Raw genomic sequence first — 18,308 nt, 5'->3', positions numbered from 1 at the left:
GTTTGTTTTTAAGGGTTATATCTAGGGTTAGGTTTTGGGGGTTGGGCTTAAGGGGGGGTTAGGGTTAGGAGTTAGGGTTAGCGTTTAGGGGTAGGGTTTAGGGTTACGGTTACGGTTAGGGACATAGGGTTAGGTTTAGGCTTATAGTTAGGTTTTGAGGGTTCGGTGTAGGGTTAGGGGTTAGGGTTAAGGGGGGGTTACGGTTAGGGTTAGGGTTAGGAGTTAGTGTTAGCGTTAGGAGTTAGGGTTAGCGTTTAGGGTTAGGGTTTAGGGTTAGGGTTACGGTTAGGGGCATAGGGTTAGGTCTAGGGTTATGGTTTGTTTTTAAGGGTTATATCTAGGGTTAGGTTTAGGGGTTGGGCTTAAGGGGGGATTAGGGTTAGGGTTAGGAGTTAGGGTTAGCGTTAGGAGTTAGGGTTAGCGTTTAGGGTTAGGTGTTAGGGTTAGGGTTACGGTTAGGGGCATAGGGTTAGGTTTAGCCTTATGGTTAGGTTTTGAGGGTTCGGTGTAGGGTTAGGGGTTAGGGTTAAGGGGGGGTTACGGTTAGGGTTAGGGTTAGGAGTTAGGGTTAGCGTTAGGAGTTAGGGTTAGCGTTTAGGGTTTGGGTTTAGGGTTACGGTTACGGTTAGGGGCATAGGGTTAGGTTTAGGCTTATGGTTAGGTTTTGAGGGTCAGGTGTAGGGTTAGGGGTTAGGGTTAACGGGGGGTTACGGTTAGGGTTAGGGTTAGGAGTTAGGGTTAGCGTTAGGAGTTAGGGTTAGCGTTTAGGGTTAGGGTTTAGGGTTACGGTTACGGTTAGGGGCATAGGGTTAGGTTTAGCCTTATGGTTAGGTTTTGAGGGTTCGGTGTAGGGTTAGGGGTTAGGGTTAAGGGGGGGTTACGGTTAGGGTTAGGAGTTAGGGTTAGCGTTAGGAGTTAGGGTTAGCGTTTAGGGTTAGGGTTTAGGGTTAGGGTTACGTTTAGGGGCATAGGGTTAGGTCTAGGGTTATGGTTTGTTTTTAAGGGTTATATCTAGAGTTAGGTTTAGGGGTTGGGCTTAAGGGGGGGTTAGGGTTAGGGTTAGGAGTTAGGGTTAGCGTTAGGAGTTAGGGTTAGCGTTTAGGGTTAGGGTTTAGGGTTACGGTTACGGTTAGGGGCATAGGGTTAGGTTTAGGCTTATGGTTAGGTTTTGAGGGTCAGGTGTAGGGGTAGGGTTAGGGGTTAGGGTTAAGGGGGGGTTACGGTTAGGGTTAGGGTTAGGAGTTAGGGTTAGCGTTAGGAGTTAGGGTTAGCGTTTAGGGTTAGGGTTTAGGGTTACGGTTACGGTTAGGGGCATAGGGTTAGGTTTAGGCTTATGGTTAGGTTTTGAGGGTCAGGTGTAGGGGTAGGGTTAGGGGTTAGGGTTAACGGGGGGTTACGGTTAGGGTTAGGGTTAGGAGTTAGGGTTAGCGTTTAGAGTTAGGGTTAGCGTTTAGGGTTAGGGTTTAGGGTTACGGTTACGGTTAGGGGCATAGGGTTAGGTTTAGCCTTATGGTTAGGTTTTGAGGGTTCGGTGTAGGGTTAGGGGTTAGGGTTAAGGGGGGGTTACGGTTAGGGTTAGGGTTAGGAGTTAGGGTTAGCGTTAGGAGTTAGGGTTAGCGTTTAGGGTTAGGGTTTAGGGTTACGGTTAGGGGCATAGGGTTAGGTCTAGGGTTATGGTTTGTTTTTAAGGGTTATATCTAGAGTTAGGTTTAGGGGTTGGGCTTAAGGGGGGGTTAGGGTTAGGGTTAGGAGTTAGGGTTAGCGTTAGGAGTTAGGGTTAGCGTTTAGGCTTAGGGTTTAGGGTTACGGTTACGGTTAGGGACATAGGGTTAGGTTTAGGCTTATGGTTAGGTTTTGAGGGTTAGGTGTAGGGGTAGGGTTAGGGGTTAGGGTTAAGGGGGGGTTACGGTTAGGGTTAGGGTTAGGAGTTAGGGTTAGCGTTAGGAGTTAGGGTTAGCGTTTAGGGTTAGGGTTTAGGGTTACGGTTACGGTTAGGGGCATAGGGTTAGGTTTAGGCTTATGGTTAGGTTTTGAGGGTCAGGTGTAGGGTTAGGGGTTAGGGTTAAGGGGGGGTTACGGTTAGGGTTAGGGTTAGGAGTTAGGGTTAGCGTTAGGAGTTAGGGTTAGCGTTTAGGGTTAGGGTTTAGGGTTAGGGTTACGGTTAGGGGCATAGGGTTAGGTCTAGGGTTATGGTTTGTTTTTAAGGGTTATATCTAGGGTTAGGTTTAGGGGTTGGGCTTAAGGGGGGGTTAGGGTTAGGGTTAGGAGTTAGGGTTAGCGTTAGGAGTTAGGGTTAGCGTTTAGGCTTAGGGTTTAGGGTTACGGTTACGGTTAGGGACATAGGGTTAGGTTTAGGCTTATAGTTAGGTTTTGAGGGTTAGGTGTAGGGGTAGGGTTAGGGGTTAGGGTTAAGGGGGTGTTAGGGTTAGGGTTAGGAGTTAGGGTTAGCGTTAGGACTTAGGGTTAGCGTTTAGGGTTAGGGTTTAGGGTTACGGTTACGGTTAGGGGCATAGGGTTAGGTTTAGGCTTATGGTTAGGTTTTGAGGATCAGGTGTAGGGTTAGGGTTAGGGGTTAGTGTTAACGGGGGGTTACGGTTAGGGTTAGGGTTAGGAGTTAGGGTTAGTGTTAGGAGTTAGGGTTAGCGTTTAGGGTTAGGGTTTAGGGTTAGGCTTACGGTTAGGGGCATAGGGTTAGGTCTAGGGTTATGGTTTGTTTTTAAGGGTTATATCTAGGGTTAGGTTTAGGGGTTGGGCTTAAGGGGGGGTTAGGGTTAGGGTTAGGAGTTAGGGTTAGCGTTAGGAGTTAGGGTTAGCGTTTAGGCTTAGGGTTTAGGGTTACGGTTACGGTTAGGGACATAGGGTTAGGTTTAGGCTTATAGTTAGGTTTTGAGGGTTAGGTGTAGGGGTAGGGTTAGGGGTTAGGGTTAAGGGGGGGTTACGGTTAGGGTTAGGAGTTAGGGTTAGCGTTAGGAGTTAGGGTTAGCGTTTAGGGTTAGGGTTTAGGGTTACGGTTACGGTTAGGGGCATAGGGTTAGGTTTAGGCTTATGGTTAGGTTTTGAGGATCAGGTGTAGGGTTAGGGTTAGGGGTTAGTGTTAACGGGGGGTTACGGTTAGGGTTAGGGTTCGGAGTTAGGGTTAGCGTTAGGAGTTAGGGTTAGCGTTTAGGGTTAGGGTTTAGGGTTAGGCTTACGGTTAGGGGCATAGGATTAGGTCTAGGGTTATGGTTTGTTTTTAAGGGTTATATCTAGAGTTAGGTTTAGGGGTTGGGCTTAAGGGGGGGTTAGGGTTAGGGTTAGGAGTTAGGGTTAGCGTTAGGAGTTAGGGTTAGCGTTTAGGCTTAGGGTTTAGGGTTACGGTTACGGTTAGGGACATAGGGTTAGGTTTAGGCTTATGGTTAGGTTTTGAGGGTTAGGTGTAGGGGTAGGGTTAGGGGTTAGGGTTAAGGGGGGGTTACGGTTAGGGTTAGGAGTTAGGGTTAGCGTTAGGAGTTAGGGTTAGCGTTTAGGGTTAGGGTTTAGGGTTACGGTTACGGTTAGGGGCATAGGGTTAGGTTTAGGCTTATGGTTAGGTTTTGAGGGTCAGGTGTAGGGTTAGGGTTAGGGGTTAGGGTTAACGGGGGGTTACGGTTAGGGTTAGGGTTAGGAGTTAGGGTTAGCGTTTAGAGTTAGGGTTAGCGTTTAGGGTTAGGGTTTAGGGTTACGGTTACGGTTAGGGGCATAGGGTTAGGTTTAGCCTTATGGTTAGGTTTTGAGGGTTCGGTGTAGGGTTAGGGGTTAGGGTTAAGGGGGGGTTACGGTTAGGGTTAGGGTTAGGAGTTAGGGTTAGCGTTAGGAGTTAGGGTTAGCGTTTAGGGTTAGGGTTTAGGGTTACGGTTAGGGGCATAGGGTTAGGTCTAGGGTTATGGGTTTTTTTTAAGGGTTATATCTAGAGTTAGGTTTAGGGGTTGGGCTTAAGGGGGGGTTAGGGTTAGGGTTAGGAGTTAGGGTTAGCGTTAGGAGTTAGGGTTAGCGTTTAGGCTTAGGGTTTAGGGTTACGGTTACGGTTAGGGAGATAGGGTTAGGTTTAGGCTTATGGTTAGGTTTTGAGGGTTAGGTGTAGGGGTAGGGTTAGGGGTTAGGGTTAAGGGGGGGTTACGGTTAGGGTTAGGGTTAGGAGTTAGGGTTAGCGTTAGGAGTTAGGGTTAGCGTTTAGGGTTAGGGTTTAGGGTTACGGTTACGGTTAGGGGCATAGGGTTAGGTTTAGGCTTATGGTTAGGTTTTGAGGGTCAGGTGTAGGGTTAGGGTTAGGGGTTAGTGTTAACGGGGGGTTACGGTTAGGGTTAGGGTTAGGAGTTAGGGTTAGCGTTTAGGGTTAGGGTTTAGGGTTAGGGTTACGGTTAGGGTTATAGGGTTAGGTCTAGGGTTATGGTTTGTTTTTAAGGGTTATATCTAGGGTTAGGTTTAGGGGTTGGGCTTAAGGGGGGGTTAGGGTTAGGGTTAGGAGTTAGGGTTAGCGTTAGGAGTTAGGGTTAGCGTTTAGGCTTAGGGTTTAGGGTTACGGTTACGGTTAGGGACATAGGGTTAGGTTTAGGCTTATAGTTAGGTTTTGAGGGTTAGGTGTAGGGGTAGGGTTAGGGGTTAGGGTTAAGGGGGGGTTAGGGTTAGGGTTAGGAGTTAGGGTTAGCGTTAGGAGTTAGGGTTAGCGTTTAGGGTTAGGGTTTAGGGTTACGGTTACGGTTAGGGGCATAGGGTTAGGTTTAGGCTTATGGTTAGGTTTTGAGGATCAGGTGTAGGGTTAGGGTTAGGGGTTAGTGTTAACGGGGGGTTACGGTTAGGGTTAGGGTTAGGAGTTAGGGTTAGCGTTAGGAGTTAGGGTTAGCGTTTAGGGTTAGGGTTTAGGGTTAGGCTTACGGTTAGGGGCATAGGGTTAGGTCTAGGGTTATGGTTTGTTTTTAAGGGTTATATCTAGAGTTAGGTTTAGGGGTTGGGCTTAAGGGGGGGTTAGGGTTAGGGTTAGGAGTTAGGGTTAGCGTTAGGAGTTAGGGTTAGCGTTTAGGCTTAGGGTTTAGGGTTACGGTTACGGTTAGGGAGATAGGGTTAGGTTTAGGCTTATGGTTAGGTTTTGAGGGTTAGGTGTAGGGGTAGGGTTAGGGGTTAGGGTTAAGGGGGGGTTACGGTTAGGGTTAGGAGTTAGGGTTAGCGTTAGGAGTTAGGGTTAGCGTTTAGGGTTAGGGTTTAGGGTTACGGTTACGGTTAGGGGCATAGGGTTAGGTTTAGGCTTATGGTTAGGTTTTGAGGGTCAGGTGTAGGGTTAGGGTTAGGGGTTAGGGTTAACGGGGGGTTACGGTTAGGGTTAGGGTTAGGAGTTAGGGTTAGCGTTTAGAGTTAGGGTTAGCGTTTAGGGTTAGGGTTTAGGGTTACGGTTACGGTTAGGGGCATAGGGTTAGGTTTAGCCTTATGGTTAGGTTTTGAGGGTTCGGTGTAGGGTTAGGGGTTAGGGTTAAGGGGGGGTTACGGTTAGGGTTAGGGTTAGGAGTTAGGGTTAGCGTTAGGAGTTAGGGTTAGCGTTTAGGGTTAGGGTTTAGGGTTACGGTTAGGGGCATAGGGTTAGGTCTAGGGTTATGGTTTGTTTTTAAGGGTTATATCTAGAGTTAGGTTTAGGGGTTGGGCTTAAGGGGGGGTTAGGGTTAGGGTTAGGAGTTAGGGTTAGCGTTAGGAGTTAGGGTTAGCGTTTAGGCTTAGGGTTTAGGGTTACGGTTACGGTTAGGGAGATAGGGTTAGGTTTAGGCTTATGGTTAGGTTTTGAGGGTTAGGTGTAGGGGTAGGGTTAGGGGTTAGGGTTAAGGGGGGGTTACGGTTAGGGTTAGGGTTAGGAGTTAGGGTTAGCGTTAGGAGTTAGGGTTAGCGTTTAGGGTTAGGGTTTAGGGTTACGGTTACGGTTAGGGGCATAGGGTTAGGTTTAGGCTTATGGTTAGGTTTTGAGGGTCAGGTGTAGGGTTAGGGTTAGGGGTTAGTGTTAACGGGGGGTTACGGTTAGGGTTAGGGTTAGGAGTTAGGGTTAGCGTTTAGAGTTAGGGTTAGCGTTTAGGGTTAGGGTTTAGGGTTACGGTTACGGTTAGGGGCATAGGGTTAGGTTTAGCCTTATGGTTAGGTTTTGAGGGTTCAGTGTAGGGTTAGGGGTTAGGGTTAAGGGGGGGTTACGGTTAGGGTTAGGGTTAGGAGTTAGGGTTAGCGTTAGGAGTTAGGGTTAGCGTTTAGGGTTAGGGTTTAGGGTTAGGGTTACGGTTAGGGTTATAGGGTTAGGTCTAGGGTTATGGTTTGTTTTTAAGGGTTATATCTAGGGTTAGGTTTAGGGGTTGGGCTTAAGGGGGGGTTAGGGTTAGGGTTAGGAGTTAGGGTTAGCGTTAGGAGTTAGGGTTAGCGTTTAGGCTTAGGGTTTAGGGTTACGGTTACGGTTAGGGAGATAGGGTTAGGTTTAGGCTTATAGTTAGGTTTTGAGGGTTAGGTGTAGGGGTAGGGTTAGGGGTTAGGGTTAAGGGGGGGTTAGGGTTAGGGTTAGGAGTTAGGGTTAGCGTTAGGAGTTAGGGTTAGTGTTTAGGGTTAGGGTTTAGGGTTACGGTTACGGTTAGGGGCATAGGGTTAGGTTTAGGCTTATGGTTAGGTTTTGAGGATCTGGTGTAGGGTTAGGGTTAGGGGTTAGTGTTAACGGGGGGTTACGGTTAGGGTTAGGGTTAGGAGTTAGGGTTAGCGTTAGGAGTTAGGGTTAGCGTTTAGGGTTAGGGTTTAGGGTTAGGCTTACGGTTAGGGGCATAGGGTTAGGTCTAGGGTTATGGTTTGTTTTTAAGGGTTATATCTAGAGTTAGGTTTAGGGGTTGGGCTTAAGGGGGGGTTAGGGTTAGGGTTAGGAGTTAGGGTTAGCGTTTAGGCTTAGGGTTTAGGGTTACGGTTACGGTTAGGGAGATAGGGTTAGGTTTAGGCTTATGGTTAGGTTTTGAGGGTTAGGTGTAGGGGTAGGGTTAGGGGTTAGGGTTAAGGGGGGGTTACGGTTAGGGTTAGGAGTTAGGGTTAGCGTTAGGAGTTAGGGTTAGCGTTTAGGGTTAGGGTTTAGGGTTACGGTTACGGTTAGGGGCATAGGGTTAGGTTTAGGCTTATGGTTAGGTTTTGAGGGTCAGGTGTAGGGTTAGGGTTAGGGGTTAGGGTTAACGGGGGGTTACGGTTAGGGTTAGGAGTTAGGGTTAGCGTTTAGAGTTAGGGTTAGCGTTTAGGGTTAGGGTTTAGGGTTACGGTTACGGTTAGGGGCATAGGGTTAGGTTTAGGCTTATGGTTAGGTTTTGAGGGTTCGGTGTAGGGTTAGGGGTTAGGGTTAAGGGGGGGTTACGGTTAGGGTTAGGGTTAGGAGTTAGGGTTAGCGTTAGGAGTTAGGGTTAGCGTTTAGGGTTAGGGTTTAGGGTTACGGTTAGGGGCATAGGGTTAGGTCTAGGGTTATGGTTTGTTTTTAAGGGTTATATCTAGAGTTAGGTTTAGGGGTTGGGCTTAACGGGGGGTTAGGGTTAGGGTTAGGAGTTAGGGTTAGCGTTAGGAGTTAGGGTTAGCGTTTAGGCTTAGGGTTTAGGGTTACGGTTACGGTTAGGGAGATAGGGTTAGGTTTAGGCTTATGGTTAGGTTTTGAGGGTTAGGTGTAGGGGTAGGGTTAGGGGTTAGGGTTAAGGGGGGGTTACGGTTAGGGTTAGGGTTAGGAGTTAGGGTTAGCGTTAGGAGTTAGGGTTAGCGTTTAGGGTTAGGGTTTAGGGTTACGGTTACGGTTAGGGGCATAGGGTTAGGTTTAGGCTTATGGTTAGGTTTTGAGGGTCAGGTGTAGGGTTAGGGTTAGGGGTTAGTGTTAACGGGGGGTTACGGTTAGGGTTAGGGTTAGGAGTTAGGGTTAGCGTTTAGAGTTAGGGTTAGCGTTTAGGGTTAGGGTTTAGGGTTACGGTTACGGTTAGGGGCATAGGGTTAGGTTTAGCCTTATGTTTAGGTTTTGAGGGTTCGGTGTAGGGTTAGGGGTTAGGGTTAAGGGGGGGTTACAGTTAGGGTTAGGGTTAGGAGTTAGGGTTAGCGTTAGGAGTTAGGGTTAGCGTTTAGGGTTAGGGTTTAGGGTTAGGGTTACGGTTAGGGTTATAGGGTTAGGTCTAGGGTTATGGTTTGTTTTTAAGGGTTATATCTAGGGTTAGGTTTAGGGGTTGGGCTTAAGGGGGGGTTAGGGTTAGGGTTAGGAGTTAGGGTTAGCGTTAGGAGTTAGGGTTAGCGTTTAGGCTTAGGGTTTAGGGTTACGGTTACGGTTAGGGACATAGGGTTAGGTTTAGGCTTATAGTTAGGTTTTGAGGGTTAGGTGTAGGGGTAGGGTTAGGGGTTAGGGTTAAGGGGGGGTTAGGGTTAGGGTTAGGAGTTAGGGTTAGCGTTAGGAGTTAGGGTTAGCGTTTAGGGTTAGGGTTTAGGGTTACGGTTACGGTTAGGGGCATAGGGTTAGGTTTAGGCTTATGGTTAGGTTTTGAGGATCAGGTGTAGGGTTAGGGTTAGGGGTTAGTGTTAACGGGGGGTTACGGTTAGGGTTAGGGTTAGGAGTTAGGGTTAGCGTTAGGAGTTAGGGTTAGCGTTTAGGGTTAGGGTTTAGGGTTAGGCTTACGGTTAGGGGCATAGGGTTAGGTCTAGGGTTATGGTTTGTTTTTAAGGGTTATATCTAGAGTTAGGTTTAGGGGTTGGGCTTAAGGGGGGGTTAGGGTTAGGGTTAGGAGTTAGGGTTAGCGTTAGGAGTTAGGGTTAGCGTTTAGGCTTAGGGTTTAGGGTTACGGTTACGGTTAGGGAGATAGGGTTAGGTTTAGGCTTATGGTTAGGTTTTGAGGGTTAGGTGTAGGGGTAGGGTTAGTGGTTAGGGTTAAGGGGGGGTTAGGGTTAGGGTTAGGGTTAGGAGTTAGGGTTAGCGTTAGGAGTTAGGGTTAGGGTTTAGGGTTAGGGTTACGGTTAGGGTTATAGGGTTAGGTCTAGGGTTATGGTTTGTTTTTAAGGGTTATATCTAGGGTTAGGTTTAGGGGTTGGGCTTAAGGGGGGGTTAGGGTTAGGGTTAGGAGTTAGGGTTAGCGTTAGGAGTTAGGGTTAGCGTTTAGGCTTAGGGTTTAGGGTTATGGTTACGGTTAGGGGCATAGGGTTAGGTTTAGCCTTATGTTTAGGTTTTGAGGGTTCAGTGTAGGGTTAGGGGTTAGGGTTAAGGGGGGGTTACGGTTAGGGTTAGGGTTAGGAGTTAGGGTTAGCGTTAGGAGTTAGGGTTAGCGTTTAGGGTTAGGGTTTAGGGTTACGGTTAGGGGCATAGGGTTAGGTCTAGGGTTATGGTTTGTTTTTAAGGGTTATATCTAGAGTTAGGTTTAGGGGTTGGGCTTAAGGGGGGGTTAGGGTTAGGGTTAGGAGTTAGGGTTAGCGTTAGGAGTTAGGGTTAGCGTTTAGGCTTAGGGTTTAGGGTTACGGTTACGGTTAGGGAGATAGGGTTAGGTTTAGGCTTATGGTTAGGTTTTGAGGGTTAGGTGTAGGGGTAGGGTTAGGGGTTAGGGTTAAGGGGGGGTTACGGTTAGGGTTAGGGTTAGGAGTTAGGGTTAGCGTTAGGAGTTAGGGTTAGCGTTTAGGGTTAGGGTTTAGGGTTACGGTTACGGTTAGGGGCATAGGGTTAGGTTTAGGCTTATGGTTAGGTTTTGAGGGTCAGGTGTAGGGTTAGGGTTAGGGGTTAGTGTTAACGGGGGGTTACGGTTAGGGTTAGGGTTAGGAGTTAGGGTTAGCGTTTAGAGTTAGGGTTAGCGTTTAGGGTTAGGGTTTAGGGTTACGGTTACGGTTAGGGGCATAGGGTTAGGTTTAGCCTTATGTTTAGGTTTTGAGGGTTCGGTGTAGGGTTAGGGGTTAGGGTTAAGGGGGGGTTACGGTTAGGGTTAGGAGTTAGGGTTAGCGTTAGGAGTTAGGGTTAGCGTTTAGGGTTAGGGTTTAGGGTTAGGGTTACGGTTAGGGTTATAGGGTTAGGTCTAGGGTTATGGTTTGTTTTTAAGGGTTATATCTAGGGTTAGGTTTAGGGGTTGGGCTTAAGGGGGGGTTAGGGTTAGGAGTTAGGGTTAGCGTTAGGAGTTAGGGTTAGCGTTTAGGCTTAGGGTTTAGGGTTACGGTTACGGTTAGGGACATAGGGTTAGGTTTAGGCTTATAGTTAGGTTTTGAGGGTTAGGTGTAGGGGTAGGGTTAGGGGTTAGGGTTAAGGGGGGGTTAGGGTTAGGGTTAGGAGTTAGGGTTAGCGTTAGGAGTTAGGGTTAGCGTTTAGGGTTAGGGTTTAGGGTTACGGTTACGGTTAGGGGCATAGGGTTAGGTTTAGGCTTATGGTTAGGTTTTGAGGATCAGGTGTAGGGTTAGGGTTAGGGGTTAGTGTTAACGGGGGGTTACGGTTAGGGTTAGGGTTAGGAGTTAGGGTTAGCGTTAGGAGTTAGGGTTAGCGTTTAGGGTTAGGGTTTAGGGTTAGGCTTACGGTTAGGGGCATAGGGTTAGGTCTAGGGTTATGGTTTGTTTTTAAGGGTTATATCTAGAGTTAGGTTTAGGGGTTGGGCTTAAGGGGGGGTTAGGGTTAGGGTTAGGAGTTAGGGTTAGCGTTAGGAGTTAGGGTTAGCGTTTAGGCTTAGGGTTTAGGGTTACGGTTACGGTTAGGGACATAGGGTTAGGTTTAGGCTTATGGTTAGGTTTTGAGGGTTAGGTGTAGGGGTAGGGTTAGGGGTTAGGGTTAACGGGGGGTTACGGTTAGGGTTAGGGTTAGGAGTTAGGGTTAGCGTTAGGAGTTAGGGTTAGCGTTTAGGGTTAGGGTTTAGGGTTAGGGTTACGGTTAGGGTTATAGGGTTAGGTCTAGGGTTATGGTTTGTTTTTAAGGGTTATATCTAGGGTTAGGTTTAGGGGTTGGGCTTAAGGGGGGGTTAGGGTTAGGGTTAGGAGTTAGGGTTAGCGTTAGGAGTTAGGGTTAGCGTTTAGGCTTAGGGTTTAGGGTTACGGTTACGGTTAGGGACATAGGGTTAGGTTTAGGCTTATAGTTAGGTTTTGAGGGTTAGGTGTAGGGGTAGGTTTAGGGGTTAGGGTTAAGGGGGGGTTAGGGTTAGGAGTTAGGGTTAGCGTTAGGAGTTAGGGTTAGCGTTTAGGGTTAGGGTTTAGGGTTACGGTTACGGTTAGGGGCATAGGGTTAGGTTTAGCCTTATGGTTAGGTTTTGAGGATCAGGTGTAGGGTTAGGGTTAGGGGTTAGTGTTAACGGGGGGTTACGGTTAGGGTTAGGGTTAGGAGTTAGGGTTAGCGTTAGGAGTTAGGGTTAGCGTTTAGGGTTAGGGTTTAGGGTTAGGCTTACGGTTAGGGGCATAGGGTTAGGTCTAGGGTTATGGTTTGTTTTTAAGGGTTATATCTAGAGTTAGGTTTAGGGGTTGGGCTTAAGGGGGGGTTAGGGTTAGGAGTTAGGGTTAGCGTTAGGAGTTAGGGTTAGCGTTTAGGCTTAGGGTTTAGGGTTACGGTTACGGTTAGGGAGATAGGGTTAGGTTTAGGCTTATGGTTAGGTTTTGAGGGTTAGGTGTAGGGGTAGGGTTAGTGGTTAGGGTTAAGGGGGGGTTAGGGTTAGGGTTAGGGTTAGGAGTTAGGGTTAGCGTTAGGAGTTAGGGTTAGGGTTTAGGGTTAGGGTTACGGTTAGGGTTATAGGGTTAGGTCTAGGGTTATGGTTTGTTTTTAAGGGTTATATCTAGGGTTAGGTTTAGGGGTTGGGCTTAAGGGGGGGTTAGGGTTAGGGTTAGGAGTTAGGGTTAGCGTTAGGAGTTAGGGTTAGCGTTTAGGCTTAGGGTTTAGGGTTACGGTTACGGTTAGGGGCATAGGGTTAGGTTTAGCCTTATGTTTAGGTTTTGAGGGTTCAGTGTAGGGTTAGGGGTTAGGGTTAAGGGGGGGTTACGGTTAGGGTTAGGGTTAGGAGTTAGGGTTAGCGTTAGGAGTTAGGGTTAGCGTTTAGGGTTAGGGTTTAGGGTTACGGTTAGGGGCATAGGGTTAGGTCTAGGGTTATGGTTTGTTTTTAAGGGTTATATCTAGAGTTAGGTTTAGGGGTTGGGCTTAAGGGGGGGTTAGGGTTAGGGTTAGGAGTTAGGGTTAGCGTTAGGAGTTAGGGTTAGCGTTTAGGCTTAGGGTTTAGGGTTACGGTTACGGTTAGGGAGATAGGGTTAGGTTTAGGCTTATGGTTAGGTTTTGAGGGTTAGGTGTAGGGGTAGGGTTAGGGGTTAGGGTTAAGGGGGGGTTACGGTTAGGGTTAGGGTTAGGAGTTAGGGTTAGCGTTAGGAGTTAGGGTTAGCGTTTAGGGTTAGGGTTTAGGGTTACGGTTACGGTTAGGGGCATAGGGTTAGGTTTAGGCTTATGGTTAGGTTTTGAGGGTCAGGTGTAGGGTTAGGGTTAGGGGTTAGTGTTAACGGGGGGTTACGGTTAGGGTTAGGGTTAGGAGTTAGGGTTAGCGTTTAGAGTTAGGGTTAGCGTTTAGGGTTAGGGTTTAGGGTTACGGTTACGGTTAGGGGCATAGGGTTAGGTTTAGCCTTATGTTTAGGTTTTGAGGGTTCGGTGTAGGGTTAGGGGTTAGGGTTAAGGGGGGGTTACGGTTAGGGTTAGGAGTTAGGGTTAGCGTTAGGAGTTAGGGTTAGCGTTTAGGGTTAGGGTTTAGGGTTAGGGTTACGGTTAGGGTTATAGGGTTAGGTCTAGGGTTATGGTTTGTTTTTAAGGGTTATATCTAGGGTTAGGTTTAGGGGTTGGGCTTAAGGGGGGGTTAGGGTTAGGAGTTAGGGTTAGCGTTAGGAGTTAGGGTTAGCGTTTAGGCTTAGGGTTTAGGGTTACGGTTACGGTTAGGGACATAGGGTTAGGTTTAGGCTTATAGTTAGGTTTTGAGGGTTAGGTGTAGGGGTAGGGTTAGGGGTTAGGGTTAAGGGGGGGTTAGGGTTAGGGTTAGGAGTTAGGGTTAGCGTTAGGAGTTAGGGTTAGCGTTTAGGGTTAGGGTTTAGGGTTACGGTTACGGTTAGGGGCATAGGGTTAGGTTTAGGCTTATGGTTAGGTTTTGAGGATCAGGTGTAGGGTTAGGGTTAGGGGTTAGTGTTAACGGGGGGTTACGGTTAGGGTTAGGGTTAGGAGTTAGGGTTAGCGTTAGGAGTTAGGGTTAGCGTTTAGGGTTAGGGTTTAGGGTTAGGCTTACGGTTAGGGGCATAGGGTTAGGTCTAGGGTTATGGTTTGTTTTTAAGGGTTATATCTAGAGTTAGGTTTAGGGGTTGGGCTTAAGGGGGGGTTAGGGTTAGGGTTAGGAGTTAGGGTTAGCGTTAGGAGTTAGGGTTAGCGTTTAGGCTTAGGGTTTAGGGTTACGGTTACGGTTAGGGACATAGGGTTAGGTTTAGGCTTATGGTTAGGTTTTGAGGGTTAGGTGTAGGGGTAGGGTTAGGGGTTAGGGTTAACGGGGGGTTACGGTTAGGGTTAGGGTTAGGAGTTAGGGTTAGCGTTAGGAGTTAGGGTTAGCGTTTAGGGTTAGGGTTTAGGGTTAGGGTTACGGTTAGGGTTATAGGGTTAGGTCTAGGGTTATGGTTTGTTTTTAAGGGTTATATCTAGGGTTAGGTTTAGGGGTTGGGCTTAAGGGGGGGTTAGGGTTAGGGTTAGGAGTTAGGGTTAGCGTTAGGAGTTAGGGTTAGCGTTTAGGCTTAGGGTTTAGGGTTACGGTTACGGTTAGGGACATAGGGTTAGGTTTAGGCTTATAGTTAGGTTTTGAGGGTTAGGTGTAGGGGTAGGTTTAGGGGTTAGGGTTAAGGGGGGGTTAGGGTTAGGAGTTAGGGTTAGCGTTAGGAGTTAGGGTTAGCGTTTAGGGTTAGGGTTTAGGGTTACGGTTACGGTTAGGGGCATAGGGTTAGGTTTAGCCTTATGGTTAGGTTTTGAGGATCAGGTGTAGGGTTAGGGTTAGGGGTTAGTGTTAACGGGGGGTTACGGTTAGGGTTAGGGTTAGGAGTTAGGGTTAGCGTTAGGAGTTAGGGTTAGCGTTTAGGGTTAGGGTTTAGGGTTAGGCTTACGGTTAGGGGCATAGGGTTAGGTCTAGGGTTATGGTTTGTTTTTAAGGGTTATATCTAGAGTTAGGTTTAGGGGTTGGGCTTAAGGGGGGGTTAGGGTTAGGAGTTAGGGTTAGCGTTAGGAGTTAGGGTTAGCGTTTAGGCTTAGGGTTTAGGGTTACGGTTACGGTTAGGGAGATAGGGTTAGGTTTAGGCTTATGGTTAGGTTTTGAGGGTTAGGTGTAGGGGTAGGGTTAGTGGTTAGGGTTAAGGGGGGGTTAGGGTTAGGGTTAGGGTTAGGAGTTAGGGTTAGCGTTAGGAGTTAGGGTTAGCGTTTAGGGTTAGGGTTTAGGGTTAGGGTTACGGTTAGGGGCATAGGGTTAGGTCTAGGGTTATGGTTTGTTTTTAAGGGTTATATCTAGGGTTAGGTTTAGGGGTTGGGCTTAAGGGGGGATTAGGGTTAGGGTTAGGAGTTAGGGTTAGCGTTAGGAGTTAGGGTTAGCGTTTAGGGTTAGGTGTTAGGGTTAGGGTTACGGTTGGGGCATAGGGTTAGGTTTAGCCTTATGGTTAGGTTTTGAGGGTTCGGTGTAGGGTTAGGGGTTAGGGTTAAGGGGGGGTTACGGTTAGGGTTAGGGTTAGGAGTTAGGGTTAGCGTTAGGATTTAGGGTTAGCGTTTAGGGTTTGGGTTTAGGGTTACGGTTACGGTTAGGGGCATAGGGTTAGGTTTAGGCTTATGGTTAGGTTTTGAGGGTCAGGTGTAGGGTTAGGGGTTAGGGTTAACGGGGGGTTACGGTTAGGGTTAGGGTTAGGAGTTAGGGTTAGCGTTTAGAGTTAGGGTTAGCGTTTAGGGTTAGGGTTTAGGGTTACGGTTACGGTTAGGGGCATAGGGTTAGGTTTAGCCTTATGGTTAGGTTTTGAGGGTTCGGTGTAGGGTTAGGGGTTAGGGTTAAGGGGGGGTTACGGTTAGGGTTAGGGTTAGGAGTTAGGGTTAGCGTTTAGGGTTAGGGTTTAGGGTTAGGCTTACGGTTAGGGGCATAGGGTTAGGTCTAGGGTTATGGTTTGTTTTTAAGGGTTATATCTAGAGTTAGGTTTAGGGGTTGGGCTTAAGGGGGGGTTAGGGTTAGGGTTAGGAGTTAGGGTTAGCGTTAGGAGTTAGGGTTAGCGTTTAGGCTTAGGGTTTAGGGTTACGGTTACGGTTAGGGAGATAGGGTTAGGTTTAGGCTTATGGTTAGGTTTTGAGGGTTAGGTGTAGGGGTAGGGTTAGGGGTTAGGGTTAAGGGGGGGTTACGGTTAGGGTTAGGGTTAGGAGTTAGGGTTAGCGTTAGGAGTTAGGGTTAGCGTTTAGGGTTAGGGTTTAGGGTTACGGTTACGGTTAGGGGCATAGGGTTAGGTTTAGGCTTATGGTTAGGTTTTGAGGGTCAGGTGTAGGGTTAGGGTTAGGGGTTAGGGTTAACGGGGGGTTACGGTTAGGGTTAGGAGTTAGGGTTAGCGTTTAGAGTTAGGGTTAGCGTTTAGGGTTAGGGTTTAGGGTTACGGTTACGGTTACGGGCATAGGGTTAGGTTTAGCCTTATGGTTAGGTTTTGAGGGTTCGGTGTAGGGTTAGGGGTTAGGGTTAAGGGGGGGTTACGGTTAGGGTTAGGGTTAGGAGTTAGGGTTAGCGTTAGGAGTTAGGGTTAGCGTTTAGGGTTAGGGTTTAGGGTTACGGTTAGGGGCATAGGGTTAGGTCTAGGGTTATGGTTTGTTTTTAAGGGTTATATCTAGAGTTAGGTTTAGGGGTTGGGCTTAAGGGGGGGTTAGGGTTAGGGTTAGGAGTTAGGGTTAGCGTTAGGAGTTAGGGTTAGCGTTTAGGCTTAGGGTTTAGGGTTACGGTTACGGTTAGGGAGATAGGGTTAGGTTTAGGCTTATGGTTAGGTTTTGAGGGTTAGGTGTAGGGGTAGGGTTAGGGGTTAGGGTTAAGGGGGGGTTACGGTTAGGGTTAGGGTTAGGAGTTAGGGTTAGCGTTAGGAGTTAGGGTTAGCGTTTAGGGTTAGGGTTTAGGGTTACGGTTACGGTTAGGGGCATAGGGTTAGGTTTAGGCTTATGGTTAGGTTTTGAGGGTCAGGTGTAGGGTTAGGGTTAGGGGTTAGTGTTAACGGGGGGTTACGGTTAGGTTTAGGGTTAGGAGTTAGGGTTAGCGTTTAGAGTTAGGGTTAGCGTTTAGGGTTAGGGTTTAGGGTTACGGTTACGGTTAGGGGCATAGGGTTAGGTTTAGCCTTATGTTTAGGTTTTGAGGGTTGGGTGTAGGGTTAGGGGTTAGGGTTAAGGGGGGGTTACGGTTAGGGTTAGGGTTAGGAGTTAGGGTTAGCGTTAGGAGTTAGGGTTAGCGTTTAGGGTTAGGGTTTAGGGTTAGGGTTACGGTTAGGGTTATAGGGTTAGGTCTAAGGTTATGGTTTGTTTTTAAGGGTTATATCTAGGGTTAGGTTTAGGGGTTGGGCTTAAGGGGGGGTTAGGGTTAGGGTTAGGAGTTAGGGTTAGCGTTAGGAGTTAGGGTTAGCGTTTTGGCTTAGGGTTTAGGGTTACGGTTAGGGACATAGGGTTAGGTTTAGGCTTATGGTTAGGTTTTGGGGGTTAGGTTTAGGGTTAGGTTTAGGGGTTGGGCTTAAGGGGCGGTTAGGTTTAGGAGTTAGGGTTAGCGTTAGGAGTTAGGGTTAGCGTTTAGGGTTAGGGTTTAGGGTTATGGTTACGGTTAGGGGCATAGGGTTAGGTTTACGCTTATGGTTAGGTTTTGAGGGTCAGATGTAGGGTTAGGGTTAGGGTTAACGGGGGGTTACGGTTAGGGTTAGGGTTAGGAGTTAGGGTTAGCGTTAGGAGTTAGGGTTAGCGTTTAGGGTTAGGGTTTAGGGTTACGGTTAGTGGCATAGGGTTAGGTTTAGGCTTATGGTTAGGTTTTGAGGGTTCGGTGTAGGGTTAGGGGTTAGGGTTAAGGGGGTTTACGGTTAGGGTTAGGTTTAGGAGTTAGGGTTAGCGTTAGGAGTTAGGGTTAGCGTTTAGGGTTAGGGTTTAGGGTTACGGTTACGGTTAGGGGCATAGGGTTAGGTTTAGCCTTATGGTTAGGTTTTGAGGGTTAGCTGTAGGTTTAGGGGTTAGGGTTAAGGGGGGGTTACGGTTAGGGTTAGGGTTAGGAGTTAGGGTTAGCGTTTAGGGTTAGGGTTTAGGGTTACGGTTACGGTTAGGGGCATAGGGTTAGGTTTAGGCTTGTGGTTAGGTTTTGAGGGTCAGGTGTAGGGTTAGGGTTAGGGGTTAGGGTTAACGGGGGGTTAGGGTTAGGGTTAGGAGTTAGGGTTAGCGTTAGGAGTTAGGGTTAGCATTTAGGGTTAGAGTTTAGGGTTACGGTTACAGTTAGGGGCATAGGGTTAGGTTTAGGCTTATGGTTGCGTGTAGGGTTAGTGGTTAGGGTTAAGGGGGGGTTACGGTTAGGGTTAGGGTTAGGAGTTAGGGTTAGCGTTAGGAGTTAGGGTTAGCGTTTAGGGTTAGGGTTTAGGGTTAGGGTTACGGTTAGGGGCATAGGGTTAGGTCTAGGGTTATGGTTTGTTTTTAAGGGTTATATCTAGGGTTAGGTTTAGGGGTTGGGCTTAAGGGGGGTTAGGGTTAGGGTTAGGGTTAGGAGTTAGGGTTAGCGTTAGGAGTTAGGGTTAGCGTTTAGGGTTAGGGTTTAGGGTTGCGGTTACGGTTAGGGGCATAGGGTTAGGTTTAGGCTTATGGTTATGTTTTGAATGTTAGGTGTAGCGTTATGGTTAGGGGTTAGGGTTAAGGGGGGGTTACGGTTAGGGTTAGGGTTAGGAGTTAGGGTTAGCGTTAGGAGTCAGGGTTAGCGTTTAGGGTTAGGGTTTAGGATTAGTGTTACGGTTAGGGGCATAGGGTTAGGTTTAGGGTTATGGTTTGGTTTTAAGTGTTAGATCTAGTGTTAGGGTTAGGGGTTGGGCTTAAGGGGGTGTTAGGGTTACGGTTAGGAGTTAGGGTTAGCGTTAGGAGTTAGGGTTAGCGTTTAGGCTTAGGGTTTAGGGTTACGGTTACGGTTAGGGACATAGGGTTAGGTTTAGGCTTATGGTTAGGTTTTGAGGGTTAGCTGTAGGGTTAGGGTTAGGGGTTAGGGTTAACGGGGGGTTACGGTTAGGGTTAGGGTTAGGAGTTAGGGTTAGCGTTTAGGGTTAGGGTTTAGGGTTACGGTTAGGGGCATAGGGTTAGGTTTAGGCTTATGGTTAGGTTTTGAGGGTCAGGT

The sequence above is a fragment of the Strix uralensis genome, chromosome 15 (assembly GCF_047716275.1).
Source record: "Strix uralensis isolate ZFMK-TIS-50842 chromosome 15, bStrUra1, whole genome shotgun sequence".
NCBI lineage: Eukaryota > Metazoa > Chordata > Aves > Strigiformes > Strigidae > Strix > Strix uralensis.
This window is presented reverse-complemented; position numbering follows the sequence as displayed.